The sequence below is a fragment of the Biomphalaria glabrata genome, chromosome 4 (assembly GCF_947242115.1).
Source record: "Biomphalaria glabrata chromosome 4, xgBioGlab47.1, whole genome shotgun sequence".
NCBI classification, from domain to species: domain Eukaryota; kingdom Metazoa; phylum Mollusca; class Gastropoda; family Planorbidae; genus Biomphalaria; species Biomphalaria glabrata.
The window spans coordinates 5,037,014-5,057,788 of NC_074714.1; the positions used below are offsets into that span (position 1 = coordinate 5,037,014).

Here is a 20,775-nt window from a genome sequence, read left to right on the forward strand (position 1 = left end):
ATTTTTTTTTTAATTTCTTCTCTATGTTTCTTGATTTCTTTTAATTCGCTAGATTGGTTGAGTTGAGTTGTCTGGTTGCTTAGGTGACTCAAGCCCCTTGGCCACAGACTGATGTGCACAGATACAACCCACCCAGTAGCGTTACCTTCTAGCAACTGTAACTTCTTGTTAGCCCAGGCTAGACATGACTTGGGCCCCCGCCACGCTAACATAATACTAATATTCTCTTAAATCATTGTAGACCCAGGCACGACATGGCCTAAATTGTGCCGATGTGCCTCAAATAAAAAATAAAAAAAAATCATTGTAGACAGCATTGAGACAGAATTATCTTTTGCTTTAGTTGTAGAAGGAAAGTGGAGCCAACAGTTTAAAGCTTCTCTAGAAGTCACTTGGAGCTGTGGTGGCTGAGCGGTAAGGTACTTGGATTCCAAACATGGGTCCAGGGTTTGAAGACTAGGATTTTGAATTTTAGGGCTATTAGGCACCTGTTCACCCAGCTCTAATGGGTTCCTGACATTTGTAAAGGGAGTTGGTCATTGTGCTGGCCACCTGACATACCCATTGACCACAGAACACAGAAACAGATGAGCTTTATATCATCTGCCCTACAGATTGCAAAGTCTGAAAAGGGAAGTTACACTTGAATATATTTTTTAAAAATTTGCTCTACATCAAAAAGCTTCAATTTTTTGTTTGTCATTCATTTCATCTTGAAATATATGATTGAATAAATATATATATATGAATATATTGAATAAATAAATATATGATTGAATATTGAGGTCAAATTAGATTAGTTGACTAAGAGTTTCTATTCTAGAGGATAATCACTGACTAAATCTTAATAGCGCTGCCTGTCATATCTTTTTAGTCATTTTCCATTTCATCGCTGATTAAAATTCTTCATGTTCATTGAAGTAATTACTGTACATTTCAAGGTGTATTGAGGCCATCACAATGACCTGCTGCATTTACTTCCCTTTACTATTAAGTTTCAAATACATTAATAGTTATCTCAAAATATGAATTCAGTAACATGTATTATGCAGACCAAACCTCGATGATACATATATAAATGTAAAAAGACTTGTATACATATTATTTATCCAAGAGGTTGTTTAGTTACTTTTAAGTTAGAGTTATGTCCTTTTGAAACAGTTAAGATACCAATTTGTTTAGCCAAATATTGTGCTAAAAATTCTCTTTACTACAAATTTCAAAGATCAAGATTCTTCATGTTGCAGTTTTTCATTGATATATTTATTTTATAAGCAGCTTATTATTGTATAAGAACAAAGTTAAGATTGTTTTTCTTTGTGAAGCTGCAGTCGCATAGCCCTACAATATACTTGATTCATCATATCAAGCAGCCATTTTGTTTAGTACCAGTAACTGGTAAATATATGTCATCAACACATTGGACTTGGGTAAGTTATATAGCTTAAAGACATCCGTACAACTTTAAAAAAAAAAAAAATTATATCAGACTTCATTTGAGTGTCAGCCTAAGAAACTCAAATCCTCTAGCTAATGCATTGGACTGAGACCCAGCTGAAGTGCTTCCTAGCTCTGTTGAACAGCAAATATTAATGCGACATGGTTTCCTTTTCCTACCTGCACTGGGGCACTGTGAGTTTCAAATTTGGCCTACAAACTGCATGAAATGCAGGATATCTGGGATAAACCAGTGTCAAGGGGGCTTGAGTTCAAATCCTGATTTGTTTTTGCAGAGCAAAGAAATGTCAGAAATATTATTTCCCCATATAGGCAATACAAAAGTAATTTGAAAAAAAAAAATATTTAGCACAGACTACTTACAATTTAAAAAAAAAAAAAGCAAAATGATTCTAATATTGTATAATTAAGACCTCTTTTTACAAGATATAAAAATATATAAAAATGAGTCAATAAAATCAATGTATAAGAGGCACAGCTTATTTAAAGTTAACAATTAACTTTTTAGAATGTCACAATAAAACTGAAACTGCTGCTTAAATAAATGTTTATTGGTGGTCCTGATATTACTTTAGTAGTAAAAGATTGTGTAGAATCAAAAAAACTTCATTTAGACATTTGATTTTGAAAGGGAGACAATTAAATTAGAAGTTATACTACCTAGAATTTAACAAAAATATAATGACAATGGTACTGTAGAAAGATACAAAGGGATAAAACTAATACCAGTTGTATATTTAATGTATATTTAACACATTTGCATATTCTGTTCCAAAAATATAAACTTAAACAGAATATTTTATTGTCAAAGATATTATTGCTAGAGTTGTATACCCTAAATCTCTTATAACAGATATTTGTTCTGTCAAAACCAAATTTTAAAAGCTAATCAGCATGCTGATCTATCAGTTTACATGGTATAAAACTCTGCCAGGAACAATGTAGTGAACACCCAGAACTATACTTAAATACTTGATGTAAACTTAATAACATTGACACTACCAACAAGGTTCAATGTACAAAGAATCTCCACTGAAGTCTGTCAATGACTAATAAAAAACTACTATGTAAGTAAATAAATGCCTTTACTATGATATTCATATTCTACAAATATACAAACATAACAAAATGAGTATAAATTATCCAAAAGTTTAAAAAATTATTCAGTGCAGAAACTACATTAAATTTAAGATGTTTTTAATATATAGCTGTAAAAACCTTAATTTTATAATACATACAAATATGCCATTGTACAATATTTCATTTACAAAACATAATTGAATAAAATCTAGTAATTCAGCAGTGTTCAGAAGTGACATTTTCATATAGAACTCTTCCAAGAAAACTACAGTTGATATTGCAGATATTAAAAAGTATTATAACAAGTTAAATACATGCCAGTGGTTTGAAATAAAAAAATATATCCAGTTATCATTTGTTCCTAGGTCTAAATACCTATACTGGTAAACTTTGTTCAAAAAAGATTCTACATAAAGAATATGTAATCTCAAAAATGTAATTTAATCTTTTATATTTTTTTTAGCATTTTATATTTTTGATGGACTCCTGTGATTGATTAACTTTACTTTGTTATTCAACCACAGAATTCCATCCAAAGCTCTTAATTTCTTTGTTGAAAAGTACAGTTAGCTGTGTCAACTCTCTGTAATGTCTATTGTCATTAACAAATATACCTCAAAGAAATCTTTGTTTAATTTCTAACTTAAAGTCAACAGTCAAAGTAAATGAATAGCAGGTACCTGGTAAATTTAAATTAAAAAACAACAACATTGCAAGTTTTTTCTCTAAGTGTTTTACAATTTCTAATTCAAAGACAAAGTTTATTAACATGTTCGTCCTACATTTGTAAAACAAAAAAATATGGTTAATGTATTCAAGTCATACAAAAACACAAGGGAAATTTAACACTGTCACAGCATAAAAAAACTCCAATTAACCTTTGACCTTATCTTTCTTGGACACTCTCAGTATAAAGAAAACTAAACCATTCATGAACAGTGTTGTCTTGAGCATCAAAATGTGTTTTGTGGTGACTACTAAAAGTTGTGTATACTTAATCTTTTATCACTAAATGGATGGAAATCTTTCTGCTAGACAAGTAAGCAATGGATTTCAGATATCCCTCACAGCTGTGGTTGAATAATACCCAGAAAAAAGCTGCTTATAATAATATCTGTTGAGCTTGACCATCACTTAGGGTGATAGGCACTATATTAAAAAAAAAAAAAGATTAAACTAAACAGAATTGACAGGCAATGTGTCATTAAAAAAAGACACTTTCTAACTTTTAGAATCTACAAACATTATAGATAGTAGAAAAGTAAGCTATACAGTTGCCTACTTTTTCATGTTTTAATACCGGCATCTTTGATTTTCATTGCATTCTACTTATCTTATAATCATGAATATCTTTAATTATCTTAGTCATTGAGGCTTGTACAGGACATGCAATACTTAGATAATTGTCAGTAACATAATATTAGGCTATATAAATATCCAGTCTATGTGAGCCTTGGTACAGCAGGCATATCAAAACACAAGTGAGTAGCCTGCTTCTGTAAGGTACTTGTGTAGTTAAGGAAGATCTCATATCTGTAAACAGGCCAACATTTTAGGCTCCTTAGCTGACAAATCTTTTGGACATTCTAGAAGAAAGTAAATAGCATAAGTTAAGTTAATCAATCACAGGAGTCCATCAAAAGCTCTTAATTTCTTTAAGACATTATCTTGTTGAAAAGTACAGTTAGCTATGTCAACTCTCTTTAATGCCTATATTTGTAAACAGGCCAACATTTTAGGCTCCTTAGCTGACAAAGCTTTTGGACATTCTAGAAGAAAATAAATGCAATCAGGGTTTAATATAGATATCATCATCTCTTGAAATTCTTTTTGCAGAAGCTAAGAAAGAGACATCTCAAATAAGATAAGATGATCTCATAAAAAGATAATATAGATCAAAAATTATATCACATAGATCTCAAACAAGATAAAATAGATCTCAAACAAGATAGGATAGATCTCAAACAAGATAAGATAGATCTAAAACAAGATAGTAGGCCTATAGATCTCAAACAAGATAAAATAGATCACAAATTAGATCAGAAAGATCTTCACAAGATAAAAAAGATCTAAAAAAAATATAAGATAGATCACAAGTTAAATCAGATAGATCTTAAACATGATCAGATAGATCTCAAACAATATAGATCTCAAGCAAGATAAGATAATAATGAAACGTAACATCAAACATAAAAGCAGTTTCTTGAGAAGAAGGTGAAGAAACTGTAGTAATACATAGATAAGCCACAAGGACTCGAGCTTCGGACCTCAGAACCATCCCCAACGCATAGCAGTGACCAGATGCAAGTCTTCTTCTTCGTTCTCATTTTATAGATGAGGTTGCATGTCAATGTGTTATGCGCCAGGAGGCCCATTGACTCTGACTTCAGCCTGCTTTTCTTTTTGGGCATGCACCCAAAGCCTTTGATCATCGAAGTTCATCTGCAAGGCAGAAGGTGTTTATTTTCTGAGCTTTCTCTCCTAGATGAACTGCTATCCCTATCTAACAAGCTTCATCTAACCGGTTTAGAATTAAAGCGCCCTATACTCACTTTTTGCAATCATTTCCCTAGATTTCTGAGATGTTTTTAGTAAATATTCTAACCACTGGAATACTCCACCTCATCCTCAATGACTGCAAACCAGTTGGTCCACTGCTGTTTATTTGGTATTCACAGCTAACCCTTAGATCTAAGGGTCCTTTCCTTATCCGCCACCTGGGGACGCGCTTAGTAGAAGGTGGTAGATCCCCAAAGTAGATGCAAGTCAAACTCTTTCTTGACTAACCCAGCAGGGTGTCAAGGAGTGGCAGAAGGCAAGCTTAGAAACCAGAACTGTTGAGATGACAGTCCAGAGTGTATACCACAAGCTGGAATTCCTGACACATTTTTTTTTAAAATAAAGAAAAACATTCAGCATGCGATACTAAATCTAATCAATAATGATTTTCAAGGTATTTCAAATGTTAACAAGGTCAAAATTCTGGATTCTGGATCACACAAGAAGAAACTATTAAGTAGACAAAAATTGTAATGACAACTTATAATGACAAATGTCTTTTCTTCTGAAGATGAAGGATGAGTGGAGTGTTTCAGGTGACTAGAGACAAACCCATCTGGACAGATATATAGAACACTAACTTCAAATCACATACTTTGTGTATCAGGATAATGACAAAAATGAAAAAGAAAATCATTTTACACGGATACAGAATGGCATTTGACAATAGTATTAGTATTTATTAGGGGTGCACCGGATAGTACTTTTTGATATCCGGCCGGAGCCGGATATGACCGGATAGTACAATTTGATATTCGGCCAGAGCCGGAGCCGAATACCTAAGTGTCTTGTAAATAGCTTGTATTGCTGAGCATTTTTCGAAACTGTTTTAATAACATACCTATATTTGTTGGTATTATTTTTTTTCCTTTTATATACCTTATTGTTTTAAACTCTGTTACTGATTGATTTATTCAAGCTTAACAGTATTTATAAACAAAAATTAATCTGTGTAGCATGTACGAGGCCACCAACCATAAAGGCTGTGTGTTGGAGGGTCAATGTAAAATATATTAGTATATATTTAGCTAGTTACTAATGTAAATCTCTCATCTGGCTTGTATGGTGGTTGGATGTATGTGTTCAAGAATTTCTGACCAACAACTGGTCATCAGATGTAATTTTAAGTCCAAAGACTGCTCCTGGTTTCAAGGGCTTAATACTGATAGTTGTTAGTTAATAGTTGGAATCTGAAGCGTAGTAGGTCATATATTTATTAATCCATTTGCGGCAAACGATATTTTATTAACAGCAGGAACATCTATTATACCTACTCATAGCCTGAGCCTTAAATGTTGCGAAGCATAGATTTAATTGTAGTCTGTAGGCCTATTATTGGTATCTATGTTTAGATCTACTGTTATATAGATCTAAGAAAATCAGGAAAATCAACTATAGAAGAAAAAAAAACTCATTCACACCCTCCGTACCAAAAAAAAAACATAAATAGACTCTGTGTTCGACTGATAGTAACAATCTGGTCAGATAGACGTAGTGAGCCTACACATGTAGTCCTAGTGTAGTGTGTATAGATGATGGTGTTGACCATCACGCGTTTTTGTTCTTGGGCATTCGCAATAGTGTTTAGTGTGCAGGCGAAAAAAGATAACACATTGGCATGGTCAGTCAAGCATATAGATAAATTATATCTGTACCTTAGTTACAGAGGTCAAGTGTTTCTTAATATTCCAGCATATTGTTTCTTTGTTTGCTAGATCTAATTGTGGTGCTTTAGATCAATTTATTTTCTGCGATGTTAAATTGTACTGTAAGGTTTTCCTTAATATATTAAGTCAATAGATTAAAACAATGATATTAGTTTTCTTTCTAAAAGTTTTAATACAAGGGGAAAAAATACATACACGCACACATGCACATATTTGTTTTATTTTATTGTGCAACGAACGTGTGTTCAGCGCCCTAAATGACATTTCTCTCCAAGTAAACAAACTTAGTCTCATCATCTAGTCACCTCTAGACAGTGTCAATATGTCTCAACAATCTGCGTTAATCCATTCTGGCTTAAGAATGGTCAATGTCTATCAATACATTGTCATGGATTAAACAAATAAGAAGTTGGGGGGTGTTGAGTCTGCTGAGCCCTCCATTTAAAGATACCCCTGGTCAGTGTCTGTTTGGCTTGTAGTCCAGCCTCCTAATTGAGACTTTAAGTAAACAAACTTATTGTCCCTGCCAATAGTATAAAAGGTGTGGGTTGTGGTCCAGACCCTTGATTGACATAATAAACACACTCATACCAGAGTAACCTTATGGAGATTTGGCTTGTAGTCGCGCCCCTAATAAAAATTCTTCTCCAAGTAAACAAACTCAGTTCCCTCATAAGATGTGACCTCTAGAAAGTGTCAACACGTTGACATCTGGCTTAATGTGGTCAGCTCCCTATCTGTGAACTCAATGTTATGGACTAAACAAACAAAAGGAGGTGGGGGTGCTCATCTCTACCTCTGGAGATATACTCGCACATCTAGACAGATTATCAGCGTGACGTAGTTAAGGAATATTACGTGTTTACAAGACCACTCAAAGGTCAAGACAAGCTTTTAAAGTGTGCCAGACATCGCTGCTACGTATGTAATACGAATTTATAATGTAAAGTCTAGTCCACCCCCCAATAACAAACCTAGTTCCCTCGTGTGACCTCTAGAGAGTGCTTACGTCCATCATATCTGACTTGGGTTCACCTGTCAATCAATGAACTCAATGTGATGGGCTAAACAAATAAAAGGGGGAGGGAGATGTTCATCTAGAAATAGACCTGGTCACCTTAGAGGTGTGGCTCTTATAGTCCAGCTCCCCCCCCCCCAATAAAGATTAACTACTAAGTAAACAAACTCAGTTCTCTCGAAAGGTGTGACTACTAGAGAGTATCAATACGCTGGCATTAAACCTACGTCCATCGTATTTAACTTGTGGTTACCTGCCTATAAATAAACTCAATGTGATGGACTAAACAAATAAAAGGGGGTGGGAGTTGTTCATCTCTACCTCTGGAGATATACCCACACAGCTAGACAGACGTCTGGTCAGCATGACGTAGTCAAGGAATGTAGCATTTTAACATGTTAACTAACTTACTCAAAGGTCAAGACAAATTGAAAAAAGTGCCAGCCATTGCTGCTCTGTATGTAAAGCACATTTATGATGTAAAGTTTCATCTCTATTTATATTAAGTTATTAACATGCCTTGTCTTTATAATAAACGATGTTTGGTGCATATTCATAATGGCTCTATTTTTAAGCACATTATTTTGTTTTCATATAAGCATTAATACATTCTATAACAGACAGTAATGGAACGAGGTCCACTTGATGCATATTAAATAGGTGTATTTTTTACTATCCGGTTTACTATCCGGTAGTGATATCCGACCGGAGCCGAATAGCACCGGATAGTAAAAAATGCCGGATATTCGACAGAAGCCGGAGCCGGAGGGACTATCCGGTGCACCCCTAGTATTTATATGACAGTCAAATTCCAAGTGAAAAATTGGCATGTTTTGAAATTAAAGACAAATAATAGTCAACTTCAGTATTTATATTCATAATTATCATGAAATCAGACTGGTCATGGCAACATTTTCATATGCTTGTGAATCTGAGATGATGACTGCAAAACTAGAGAGGAGGATCCTAGCAATAGAATTGAGATGCTACTGAAAGATACTAGGAATTACATACAATGACCTCATCACAAGCAAAGTAATAAGACACAGGATTGATGCAGCAATTTAATAAAAAAAAACTCAAAATTAAACTCTAAGGCAATATCACATTGTCCTCAGGGCTCACAAAGACCTTCCTTCAAGGAATAGTTCCAGGAAAAAGAGGCAGACAGAGAAAGGGATGGGAAGACAACATAAAAGAATGGACAGGCCTTTTATTGAAAGAAATTCTATCCAAGACAAAAGACAGAGAGGAATGGAGAAAGACATTCAACAGATCTTGTGAGGTGCCCCAACAAACTAAGGGATAGGAGAAGGTGAATGTTACAGACCATATAAAGGTGAGAAATCATCAGTCAAAACAGAAATTTGAACAAAAGCAAAATACCGGTAATAGAAAGCAGTTTGATACAAATATAAACTAAACAACTAAACCCATGTTTTTAATTCTGACTTGCCACTTATTTAAAACCTCCTTCCTTCTTTTGGGCACTCTTTCTTAGACTGTTTTAAATCTTTAAATTTTTCTCTGCATGTTTATCTGCAGATGAAAAAAACTTGGAGCATTCATAAGCCCTCCCCCCTTTCCCCTCCAGTGCCATCTTTTTGTATTATCTCATCATCTTATCTTATAAAATACAGATGATTATGTCCTAAGCGTGTCCCTAGGTCAATATAGTCATGCATGTTAATTAATGACTTAAATTCTGCCACTGGTTTTACTGGCTGACTCAGGCAACCCATGCCATGCTCTAATAGCACTAGGGAAGAAAGAGTATAAATTTGTCTTACCATATAGAACAAGGAATGTGCGTTTATATTTGTGTCTTTCCGAGTACCGGTATTTTATAAGTTTTGTATTTGAAGGTAATGGTTCATTGTTGTATGTATTATCGGTCCTTTAGTTTTTTAAACTCTTTTATCCTTAAGTGTTTCTAAATTCAACAATTTTACTAAAGGTGTTACTATAATCAATGAGAATATCTGTTTGTTATGAATATTAGGCCTACTACTAGAAGACCGTTGATCTTTGTGACTGTACAGGGCACTCCCATTAACATTGGTCAGTGATACAGTAATACTCAAAATTAAATACGGTACTCCATAAAACTGTAGTATGTAGTTTCTCAATACAGACAAAAAAAAAAGATATTATTGCTAGAGTTATATACCCTGAATCTCTTACTTACAACAGATATTCATTCTGTGTAAACCAGCTAATCGAAATGCTGATCTATTGGTTCACATGGTATAAAACACTGGCCAGTGATTATAAAATGAACAATGTAGTAACACCCAGGACTATACTTGAATACTTTGATGTAAACATAAGCCCTACCTCTAAGACTAAGGTAACTTTGTCCCATAAGCCTAGAGGTTGATTACAAACTATTAATTAGATAAATGTATTCAATCTAAGACTTACTATTTTCACACCTGTCACCATAGTAACCCATGGCAGTACACTCACATTTGAATGTTGGAACATGATTGGCGGTAGTAATTGGTGAACAAGTGCCGTTATTTCTGCATGGTTTACGATATTCACAAATGCTGCCATAACCTGTAGAACAATGATAGAAATTTATCACAATTATATTTAATCTGTAGTAAGAGAAAATGAATAATTTGGTTTTATTTTGGCGGTGCTGTGGCTGAGAGGTACAACACTTGGCTTCCAAAGTGATGATCTTAGATTTAATCTTGGTGAAGACTGGGATTTTTTACAATTTCTAGATACTTAGAATGCTCCTAAGTCCACCCACCTAATGAGTTCCTCAAATTTGTTAAGGAAAGTAAAGGTGGTTGGTCATTGTGCTGGCCACATGACACACTTGTTAACCATTATCCTTAGAAACAGACGACCCTTAAATCATCTGCCCTATAAATCGCAAGGTCTGAAAGGGGAACTTTACTTTACTAGTTATATTTAGTGCATTAAAATAGTTTTATTACTAGGATACTGATAAAGAAGATAAAACATTGGAAATGTTAAAGATAAAAACATTCTTTTTAGAATAAGAATGCTTTTTTTTAGATCATGTTCTGAGTTTTATGTCATTCTTATTAAGGTAATCAAATTTTCCATATTAGTTAAAACAGAGGTCACCAAATCTAAAACAATGTTCACTTGGCTAACATGGACACCTACCTAGCTGTTTAGGTTAATAACAATATTTTCCCCATATATTCTCCAAACATGTAAATGAATTTAAATTTCAAGTATTTAAATATATAGGCATATTTCTCAGTCTTTTCCTTGACTCCATCATGGAGCCATTTCTAAAAAGAACATTAAAAGACAAACAGGAAATCAAAATATAACTCTCAGTGACTTCATAACCTTCATTCCTTATCCACAAGCAGCCATTCCATGGTAGTGATGGAAATTCAAGTTATATATAATGTAGAACATAAAGTCAGGGAAACTAATGATAGGAAAGGCCATCAAGCTCCTGTAACAATTGAGCTTAAATAAACTTCTGCAAGACTAGGATTCCATAAGGTTGTTATTGCCAGAAGTGATAATGGATATAAGCACTCCCATAAGGTTGTTATTGCCAGAAGTGGTAATAGATATAAGCACTTCTATAAGGTTGTTATTGCCAGAAGTGGTAATAGATATAAGCACTTCTATAAGGTTTTTATTGCCAGAAGTGGTAATAGATATAAGCACTTCTATAAGGTTGTTATTGCCAGAAGTGGTAATAGATATAAGCACTTCTATAAGGTTGTTATTGCCAGAAGTGGTAATAGATATAAGCACTCCCATAAGGTTGTTATTGCCAGAAGTGGTAATGGATATACGCACTCCCATAAGGTTGTTATTGCCAGAAGTGGTAATGGATATAAGCACTCCCATAAGGTTGTTATTGCCAGAAGTGGTAATAGATATAAGCACTTTCATAAGGTTGTTATTGCCAGAAGTGGTAATAGATATAAGCACTCCCATAAGGTTGTTATTGCCAGAAGTGGTAATGGATATAAGCACTCCCATAAGGTTGTTATTGCCAGAAGTGGTAATGGATTTAAGCACTCCCATAAGGTTGTTATTGCCAGAAGTGGTAATGGATATAAGCACTCCCATAAGGTTGTTATTGCCAGAAGTGGTAATGGATATAAGCACTCCCATAAGGTTGTTATTGCCAGAAGTGGTAATGGATATAAGCACTCCCATAAGGTTGTTATTGCCAGAAGTGGTAATGGATATAAGCACTCCCATAAGGTTGTTATTGCCAGAAGTGGTAATGGATATAAGCACTCCCATAAGGTTGTTATTGCCAGAAGTGGTAATGGATATAAGCACTTCCATAAGGTTGTTATTGCCAGAAGTGGTAATAGATATAAGCACTCCCATAAGGTTGTTATTGCCAGAAATGGTAATGGATATAAGCAATCCACAACCTATAAAGTGCTACAAATGGCATGAGTCTCAATTAGCTTCTGATAAAATGTCAAACTCCTGACCTTCATATGTGGCTCAGAGATTGGGTCCAGCAGAACTGTTATTATTGACAGGAGAAGGGGCAAAGGCCAATAAGTGGCACCTAAAACAGTAAGCTTTGCAAAGGAAGGCCTTGTAAGCTTTGACTAGCTACTCATCTAAGACGAGAAACTCTTAAGGTAAGGGAAACTCTTAATCCAAACCTCCACTGCCTGACGGCTATACAAGGGAAAATCTTCGGAAGGAAAAAATCAGGAGCTGGTGACGCCTAGGCAGATTGCAGCACACAGTGGCACAACCTGTGATACTGCTGATTCCAAACTGTATGATGTACCTGCCATTCATTTGGACATGTGGATAGCAGGGAACTGTTGTGTGGGTGACATTGTTTCAATCATAGGTAATGTCCAGGTTTTCATCTCGAGATGAACCATAGTTATTCCACGACTGAAGGAGGCCAACAAGGACTTTTAAGGGAGGTCAACAAGAATCACTTCCACATTTCAATTCATTTGAGATAAACTAATTCTGCTGATCAAAGGTATCTAAAGGCTACAATAATAATAATTTTAATTTATAAGAGTGCTATTAACAATCATGATGTAGATTCAAGGCGATTACATTACAAACATAAACATGAGAGCTAAGAGGACAAACTAGTTTAAAAATGTTAATTAAAGAAAACAATAAGGCAGAGGAAGCTATCAAACATTGGCTAATATGATAGACATAAATATATTTATCTATCAATTTAAAATTCTATAAAAATTCAGGCTATGTGAAATCTATCTTAAAAAAATACTTTATAGATATTGGAACTCACTCCCCATTGATCTCAGACAGACAACATGCTACACCACTTTTAAGAAGAACATTAAGACCTATCTGTTAAAAACTTTTTTAGATTAACTGTCATTTTAGCTCTAGTGTTTTTGTTTGTAATGTTGTTACAGCGCCTTGAGCCTACATTTTGTTTGTTAACAGCGCTTTAAAAATATAATTATTATTATTATTATTATTCCTACAGACAGATATGCATTAAATGCAAGGATATGAACTCTTTGGCACAAAGTATTCAACAGTTATAAATAGAAATATTAAATACCATACCACGAAAATCTCTGAGACATTCTCTCTTAGTTTTGTATGGAAATGGATTTTCAAAGCCCACAAATTCTTCTTCAATGCATGAACGCTCTTTGTAGTTGACTCTACATCCTTTAAATCTGAGTGCAAATGTAGTCTTCAATGGTTTCTACACCTTTCAAAGAGAAAATAAAAATATGCATTAAAAAAAACTAAAATGTGTGTACAATATCACCAAGATAATGAATGTCTGCCTCGTCCAGTGGTAAGTGCTCTGAACTGTTGTCTGGATGGTCTCTAGTTTAAACTTTGCTGACCGCCATACCTTGCCGCCCTGCAGAAGGTTTGGGATTGGATGCACTAATCTTCAAAACTAAAGGAATGTCCAAAGCATTTAAAAAAAAAATGGACCAATAATGGTATACTTACTTACTTATGGTAATCACAATAAATTTTCATAAGGATCAATAAAGCAGTCATCCTCTTAGTCTTACTCCTGTGAATCCCCAGGGGAGCGTAAGGCCAAAACCACACCTATCCACCAAACGTGGCTCTGAGCAGCTTTCTTCATCTGCTCCCATGTCATTCCAGTATCCTCAGCTTCACTGATGACTGACCTCCTCCAGATTTGCTTGGGTCTGTCCACTTTCCTCTTTCCTAGCGGATTCAATCAAGTGCCTGCCTTGAAACATTGGTAGCTGGTTTTCCTCCTATCCTACTCCACTTTCACTTTTTAATATGGCTCTGGGTTTTCGCTTGTTTCTTTCCCACAAGTTGACAGTCGATATCTTTACAGGTCACCTACTTCCTAATATTCGGCAAACTGGTTGTGAAAGTCTGGAGTTGTTTTTCCATATTGGCTCTCCATGTCTCAGAAATGTATAAAGAACCAACTAAACATTTGGTATATGCAAGTATTATTTCCTGCTCAAATAACAGCACATAGTTTAAGATAGAGCAAATAAAAGCCCTCTACAGAATTCTAGAGACGAAAAAGTTGTCTTTTAGTGTTTTATTTATTTTTTTACATAATTTTTATGTTTGAGACAACTTTTTAGAACAGAAGACTCGACATCTCAGCCCAAATCTCCTGCAGGGTGGCAAGCAGAGTTCAAACTTACGATCATTGTGACAACACTCCAACGATCAAAGTATGTAGGCTATACTATAGCAAAGATCAGGATGTCATCATTATGTCATAGATAAAGAAAAATAATAGTCAAAATGCAATTTTGTGAATTTTTTTTCCACACATCTTATCTTATATAATACAGAGGTTACTTCAAAAAAGAAGATGATAACGGAATGTGCCCATATCGTTGTGTCTTTCTCAGTATTTTATTAGATTTTGTTTTTGTATTTGAAGATTATTGTTCAGTGTTTTATGTATAATTGCTACTTTACTTCTGGGTCTTCTATCCTGAAGGCTTTCTAAATTTAGTGATTTTACTATAAGTCAAATGTGAATATTTGTTTGTTATGAATCTCACTGCTCTATTTGGTGTCTGTTCTAGTTTCTAAATGTTTTCTTGAGTTGAGGGGTCCCAAACAGAGGATGCATATTCTATTATTGGCCTAACCAACGTTAAATGACATTTTAGTTTTATACTCTTATTTGAATAATAGAATTTTTTTTTAATAAACCCTAATGCTTTGTTAGATTTTTTTATTGTTTCATCAATATGGGGATTCCAGAACAGTTTTTCATTTATTATAACCCCTAGGTATTTTGCGTTTTTAGTCTGTGTTACATGAACTTGATAGAATGATCATGACTTTATTATACTTTTGATTAAAGAAATTGAGAGAAAAAAGAAGTAGAAGATATAGATAATAGATCTGCTAAGGTTGTCTATTGTAGTCAAACTGAATTTCCATTTGATTGGATCAAAACCAATTATCTTATCTCTTAAAAATTAAATTGGAGCTTCCACAAAGTCTTTTACTAGCTATTTGTTTCATCTACCGAGATCTATGTTTTTTTTGTATACTATAAATGAATGTTGATTTACATGTTTTAAAGCCAAAACTGGTTATCACTTGTAGATATTCTTAGGGGCCTATATCTTAGTGTGAGATGCAGGCATTCTATAGAATGCTTAGCTAAGCATTTATTCATGCATATTAACCAATGATTTAAATTCTACCAAGTCCCTGGTTTTCCTGGTTAGCTCAGGCAACCCATTCAATGCTCTAATAGCGCTAGGGAAGAAGAAGCATTTGTACAAATTTGTCTTAGCATATGGAACAAGGAATGTGCCTTTATCTTTGTGTCTTTCTGAGTATTTTATTAAATTTTGTTTTTGTATTTTAAGATTATGCTTCAGTGTTTTATGTATAATTGAGTCTTTACTTTTGAGTCTTCTATCCTGAAGGCTTTCTAAATTTAGTGATTTTTCTAACGGTGTTACTCTAGTCTCTAGTCAAATGTGAATATTTGTTTAAGTATTTTGTACTTCTTATCTTATCTTATATAATACTGACGTTACTTCAAAAAAGAAGATGATTACGTCCTACGCGTCATGCATTTAGTCATGCATATTAACCATTGACTTAAATTCTGCCAAGTCACTGGTTTTCCTGGCTAGCTCAGGCAGCCCATTCCATGCTCTAATAGCACTAGGGAAGAAGGAGTATTTGTACAACTTGTCCTGCATATGGGACGAGGAATGTGCCTTTATCTTTGTGTCTTTCAGAGTATTTTATTAAATTTTGTTTTTGTATTTGAAGATTATGGTTCAGTGTTTTATGTATAATTGCTACTTTACTTTTAAGTCTTCTATCCTGAAGGATTTCTAAATTTAGTGATTTTACTAAAGGTGTTGCTCTGGTTAAGTGTGAATATTTGTTTGTTATGAATCTCACTGCTCTATTTTGTGTCTGTTCCAGTTTCTTAATGTTATCTTGAGTTGAGGGGTCCCAAACGGAGGATCATTAATATTACTTTTAAGTATTATTATAATACTTTTATAGGCTGTTCATTATTTTTAAATATTTATTTTTTGGTTTGTTCTTAAAAATTAAATAAATATTTATCAATAGTTACAGTATTATAAACAAAAATCTATTTATAATGTTCCATCAATCAGTTTTTTAGACACCCTTTGAGCTTTGGGTCAATCTCTTAGTCTAGAATTATTATAAAATTAAATATTAGAATACTAGATCTAGTTAATCATAGTTAATGTGAACCCTAAACTTACGATCTGTATTGTCATAATTTTCAATATCAGCTTTGCAAAATATGCACATCAACAGAACAATCAAAGCCACAACAGTCACAGTGTCATGTTAAGCCAGTAAAGGTAAAGAAAAATATGCACACAATTTTAACTTTAAGAAATTAAGATCTAGATCTAGATTCTCTATAAAAGTATATATATCTAGACTGGACTGTCTTGACCTGAGCTATTTATGATGCCTATATCTTATCTTATATAATACAGACGTTACTTCAAAAAAGAAGATGATTACGTCCTACGCGTCATGCATTTAGTCATGCATATTAACCAATGACTTAAATTCTGCCAAGTCACTGGTTTTCCTGGCTAGCTCAGGCAACCCATTCCATGCTCTAATAGCACTAGGGAAGAAGGAGTATTTGTACAAATTTGTCCTAGCATATGGGACGAGGAATGTGCCTTTATCTTTGTGTCTTTCAGAGTATTTTATTAAATTTTGTTTTTGTATTTGAAGATTATGGTTCAGTGTTTTATGTATGATTGCTACTTTACTTTTGAGCCTTCTGTCCTGAAGGCTTTCTAAATTTAGTGATTTTACTAAAGGTGTTACTGTAGTCAAATGTGAATATTCGTTTGTTATGAATCGCACTGCTCTATTTTGTGTCTGTTCTAGTTTCTTAATGTTTTCTTGAGTTGAGGGGTCCCAAACAGAGGATGCATATTCTATTATTGGCCTAACCAAGGTTAAATAACATTTTAGTTTTATGTTCTTATTTGATTTATAGAAATTTCTTTTAATAAATCCTAATGCTTTGTTTGATTTTTTTGTAGTTTCATCAATATGTGGATTCCATGACAGTTTTTCATTTATTATAACACCTAGGTATTTTGCGTTTTTAGTCTGTGTTACTGGTTTGCCATGAATAAGATAAGTGGAATTAATTTGTTTTAGTTTTTTTGTTACTCTTAACAACTGACATTTTTCTGGGAGAAAGACATGCTCCAATTTGATTCCCATTTCTGTAATTCATCTAATTCTCTTTGTAAAATATCTGTGTCTTGTGTTGTTTTTATTGTTCTATATATTATGCAATCGTCTGCAAATAATCTGACTTTTGTTCCTGAACTAATGCAATGAGGTACACCTGAGTTTACTGTTATCGGTGTTGATTTAGAGCCATTTATTATTACAGTTTGTTCTCTCCCTATCAGAAAGTCTTTAATCCACTGATGCAGTGGACCATTAATGCCGAAATATTTTAATTTTTTAAGCAAACTATGGTGGTGAACTTTGTCAAAAGCCTTAGAAAAATCTAGTAAGATAGCATCTATTTGTTCACTATTATCTAAACCTTTTGAAAAATCATCAATTAGTCCTATTAGTTGTGTTTAACATGATCTATATTTCCTAAAGCCATGTTGGTATGGTGTGAGGACATTATGTTTGTCTAAGTGGTTTATGATGTTGCTACATATTATGTGTTCTAGGATTTTACATGTGATGCTGGTAAGTGATACTGGTCTGTAGTTTCCTGGGTCAGATTTTTCTCCTTTTTTAAATAGGGGGGTGACATTAGCTTCTTTTCAGTCCTTTGGTACTCTGCCCTGGTTAAGTGAAGCCTGAAAGAGTATTTTGAACACTGGGGCTAGCTCATTACTTAGTTCTTTGAGTAATCTAGCTGGAATACCATCAGGTCCAGAAGCTTTATTTGGTTTGGTGTTGGCTAATAGTTTTTGAATTCCATTTTCTTGTACTACTATATCTTCTATGTTGTCTACTTGGTTCAAATTCAGTAATATGTCTTTGTCTCCTGGGGCTGAGAATGCTGATGCAAAGTATTTGTTTAGAATGTTTGCTTTAGTTTCATTATCATTATGTATTATGTTATGTTCATCTTTTAATGTATGACCATAGGTTTTTGTTGTTATCTTTAGATATTACATTGTTTATGTATTCACTCTGCAGCTGTCTGCTTACTTTTTGGGTTAAGTGTTTATTTTTTATATACTTTTTGTAAACTCTTTCTGCATTAGTTTCTTTAAATTTTCTATATAGGTTTTCCTTCTGTTTACAAAGCTTCTTTAGTCTATTATTAAACCAGCATTTATTTATTTTGTTTGATATGCATTTAGTTGGTATATGATTTTCTATAATGCTTTTAAGATGGTTTTTAATGAAATTCCAGAGGTCATCGACTGGTTGGTTAATGTCTTTTTCTAATAAGAATGTTTGTTGAAAGTTTAATGCAGCTTGGTGTAGTTGTGTTAGGTTACATTTATTCCAGAGTAAGATTTTTCTTTTGGGTTTTGTATTGGCTACTGCTTTTATCTGACTGTGTATTTTTATGATCTCATGGTCTGATAGACCAGGGATAATATCATAATCAACTACTAATCCAGGTCTGTTGGTTAAGAAGAGATCTAATGTGTTGTTTAATCTAGTTGGCTTTTTAATGATTTGATCTAAACTTAGGTTGTGTAAAGTTTCTATGAAAAGCTCATTTATGTCCTTAAGGTTTTGGTGTTTATCTATGGTTAGTGTTTTCCAATTTATATCAGGTAGGTTGAAATCACCCATAATCCAAAAAACTGCATTTTTATTTGTCTCTTTAAGTGTAGTAATCTGATTACATAGTTCCTGCATGTATTCTAAACTAGAATTTGGTGGTCTGTAAATACTGCCTACTATTACGGATGTTGAGGTGGTATTAATTTTACAAAATGTTGATTCTATATTTTTTGAGTTAGGTAAGGTAATTTCTTCTGCTATAAGAGTATTTTTTATTGCTAAAAGAACTCCTCCATGATTATCAGCCTTATCTTTTCTAAAAATTTCATAATTACTATTGAAAATTTCTGCATTATAAATTTCAGGATGTAGCCAAGTTTCTGTGCCTGCAATTATGTCTGGTTTCTCACATTCTAATAAAATTTCTAAGTCTGCTGTTTTGTTCCTAATGCTTTGAAAATTTATTACTAAGGTTTTAAGGTATTTTGGTGTTACTTCTTTAGTAGGTTTGTTTAGTGAGGCTGTTGTATTAATTTTAGTAGATTTAGGTTTAACAGGAGTGGATCTGGCTAGTGGTTGGTGAGTTTGGTTTGGGATGGTGTTTAGGATGTTGTATGGGTTAGAAGTGTCTGCATCAAAGGGATCAAACAGTCCTGAGGTAACCCACACGGTACACTGTGCCATGATGCATCTTTGTTGCCTAAGGCATAATACACAGGTGTATTCATATGGAGACATGATGCGTGGTACCATTCATCGCAGGTGTCACATTGAATGGCTTTCTGTTTCATGGTGCATACTTTTTTGCAGATGTTGCATCTATCTTTAGATCTAGGCCCTGGATTTGACTCTACATCTCCTGCTATTAATATTAATATATCAGAGATCGATATCTATCTAGATCGATTGTATAGATCTCTAGTGTAAGTGGACTCAAGAAATATGTGGACTATAATTATAATTCAAATTGTATAGATCTAGATCTATATATATCAGGCATGTCAAACTAATTACGATGTATGGGCATGCGTCCGCAGTAAAAAATAAAAATCAGTTGCAAAACAGCCTACTAGTTTTATGTAAATTAGAACCAATACAATAGAATACAATAATTAATGTCATACCTCTCCCTTAGCTAAATTTGGAGAACTATTTGGTACATAATTACAAATTACTATGATAATGATACCCGGGATGATACCGCATTTTCTTCTTTGCCCTGATGCTTGACATCTTTTCTGGGATACAAGTTTATTAATGTCATGTTGAAGTTTGTTTGCCACTGACACTTTCATCACTGATGACAAATTTTGATCAAATAATCTCGAACGGTGAGGTGAGGTGTTAGCTTTAATCAACTGCTCGCAGAGTTAAGTGCTTGCAAACATAGCAAATTTACGCAATTCAACGTACAGTTCAGGGGAAATCACTGTAAAATTTTGACCAGCGTACCGTGCGTACCGTCACAAAAATATATGTAGCCTTTATCTCAATCTTCTTTCATTTCATTTTTCTTTTGCGGGGTTATTGCTATTGAATACATTGATTCCGGAATCGATATAGACCTAGATCTATATAGGGCCTAAGTATACAAGCACGATCTCGAGCATTGGATAAATTTATTTTTTAAATACAAAGTTTTATGGTTTATTTTTACTGTATAATTCTATTATTATTCCTTTTTTGAATAAGGATATAAACAAAAATTTGCCAAATAACTTTGTCTAACAGAAAAAAATATAAACTTAGGCCTACGTCTATTTATACAGTTAT

The 20,775-nt window shown here is 33.7% G+C and overlaps 1 long non-coding RNA gene across 1 annotated transcript; it reads right to left on the reverse strand.

The window, feature by feature from the left end:
- Window positions 1-1,291: 1,291 nt before the first annotated feature.
- Window positions 1,292-20,405, reverse strand: LOC106061704 (uncharacterized). Its single transcript, XR_008777727.1, has 4 exons — window positions 20,127-20,405; window positions 13,336-13,486; window positions 10,207-10,344; window positions 1,292-4,124 (listed from the first exon to the last, which is right to left on the reverse strand). It is a non-coding gene; the product is annotated as an uncharacterized LOC106061704 (long non-coding RNA).
- Window positions 20,406-20,775: the final 370 nt, after the last annotated feature.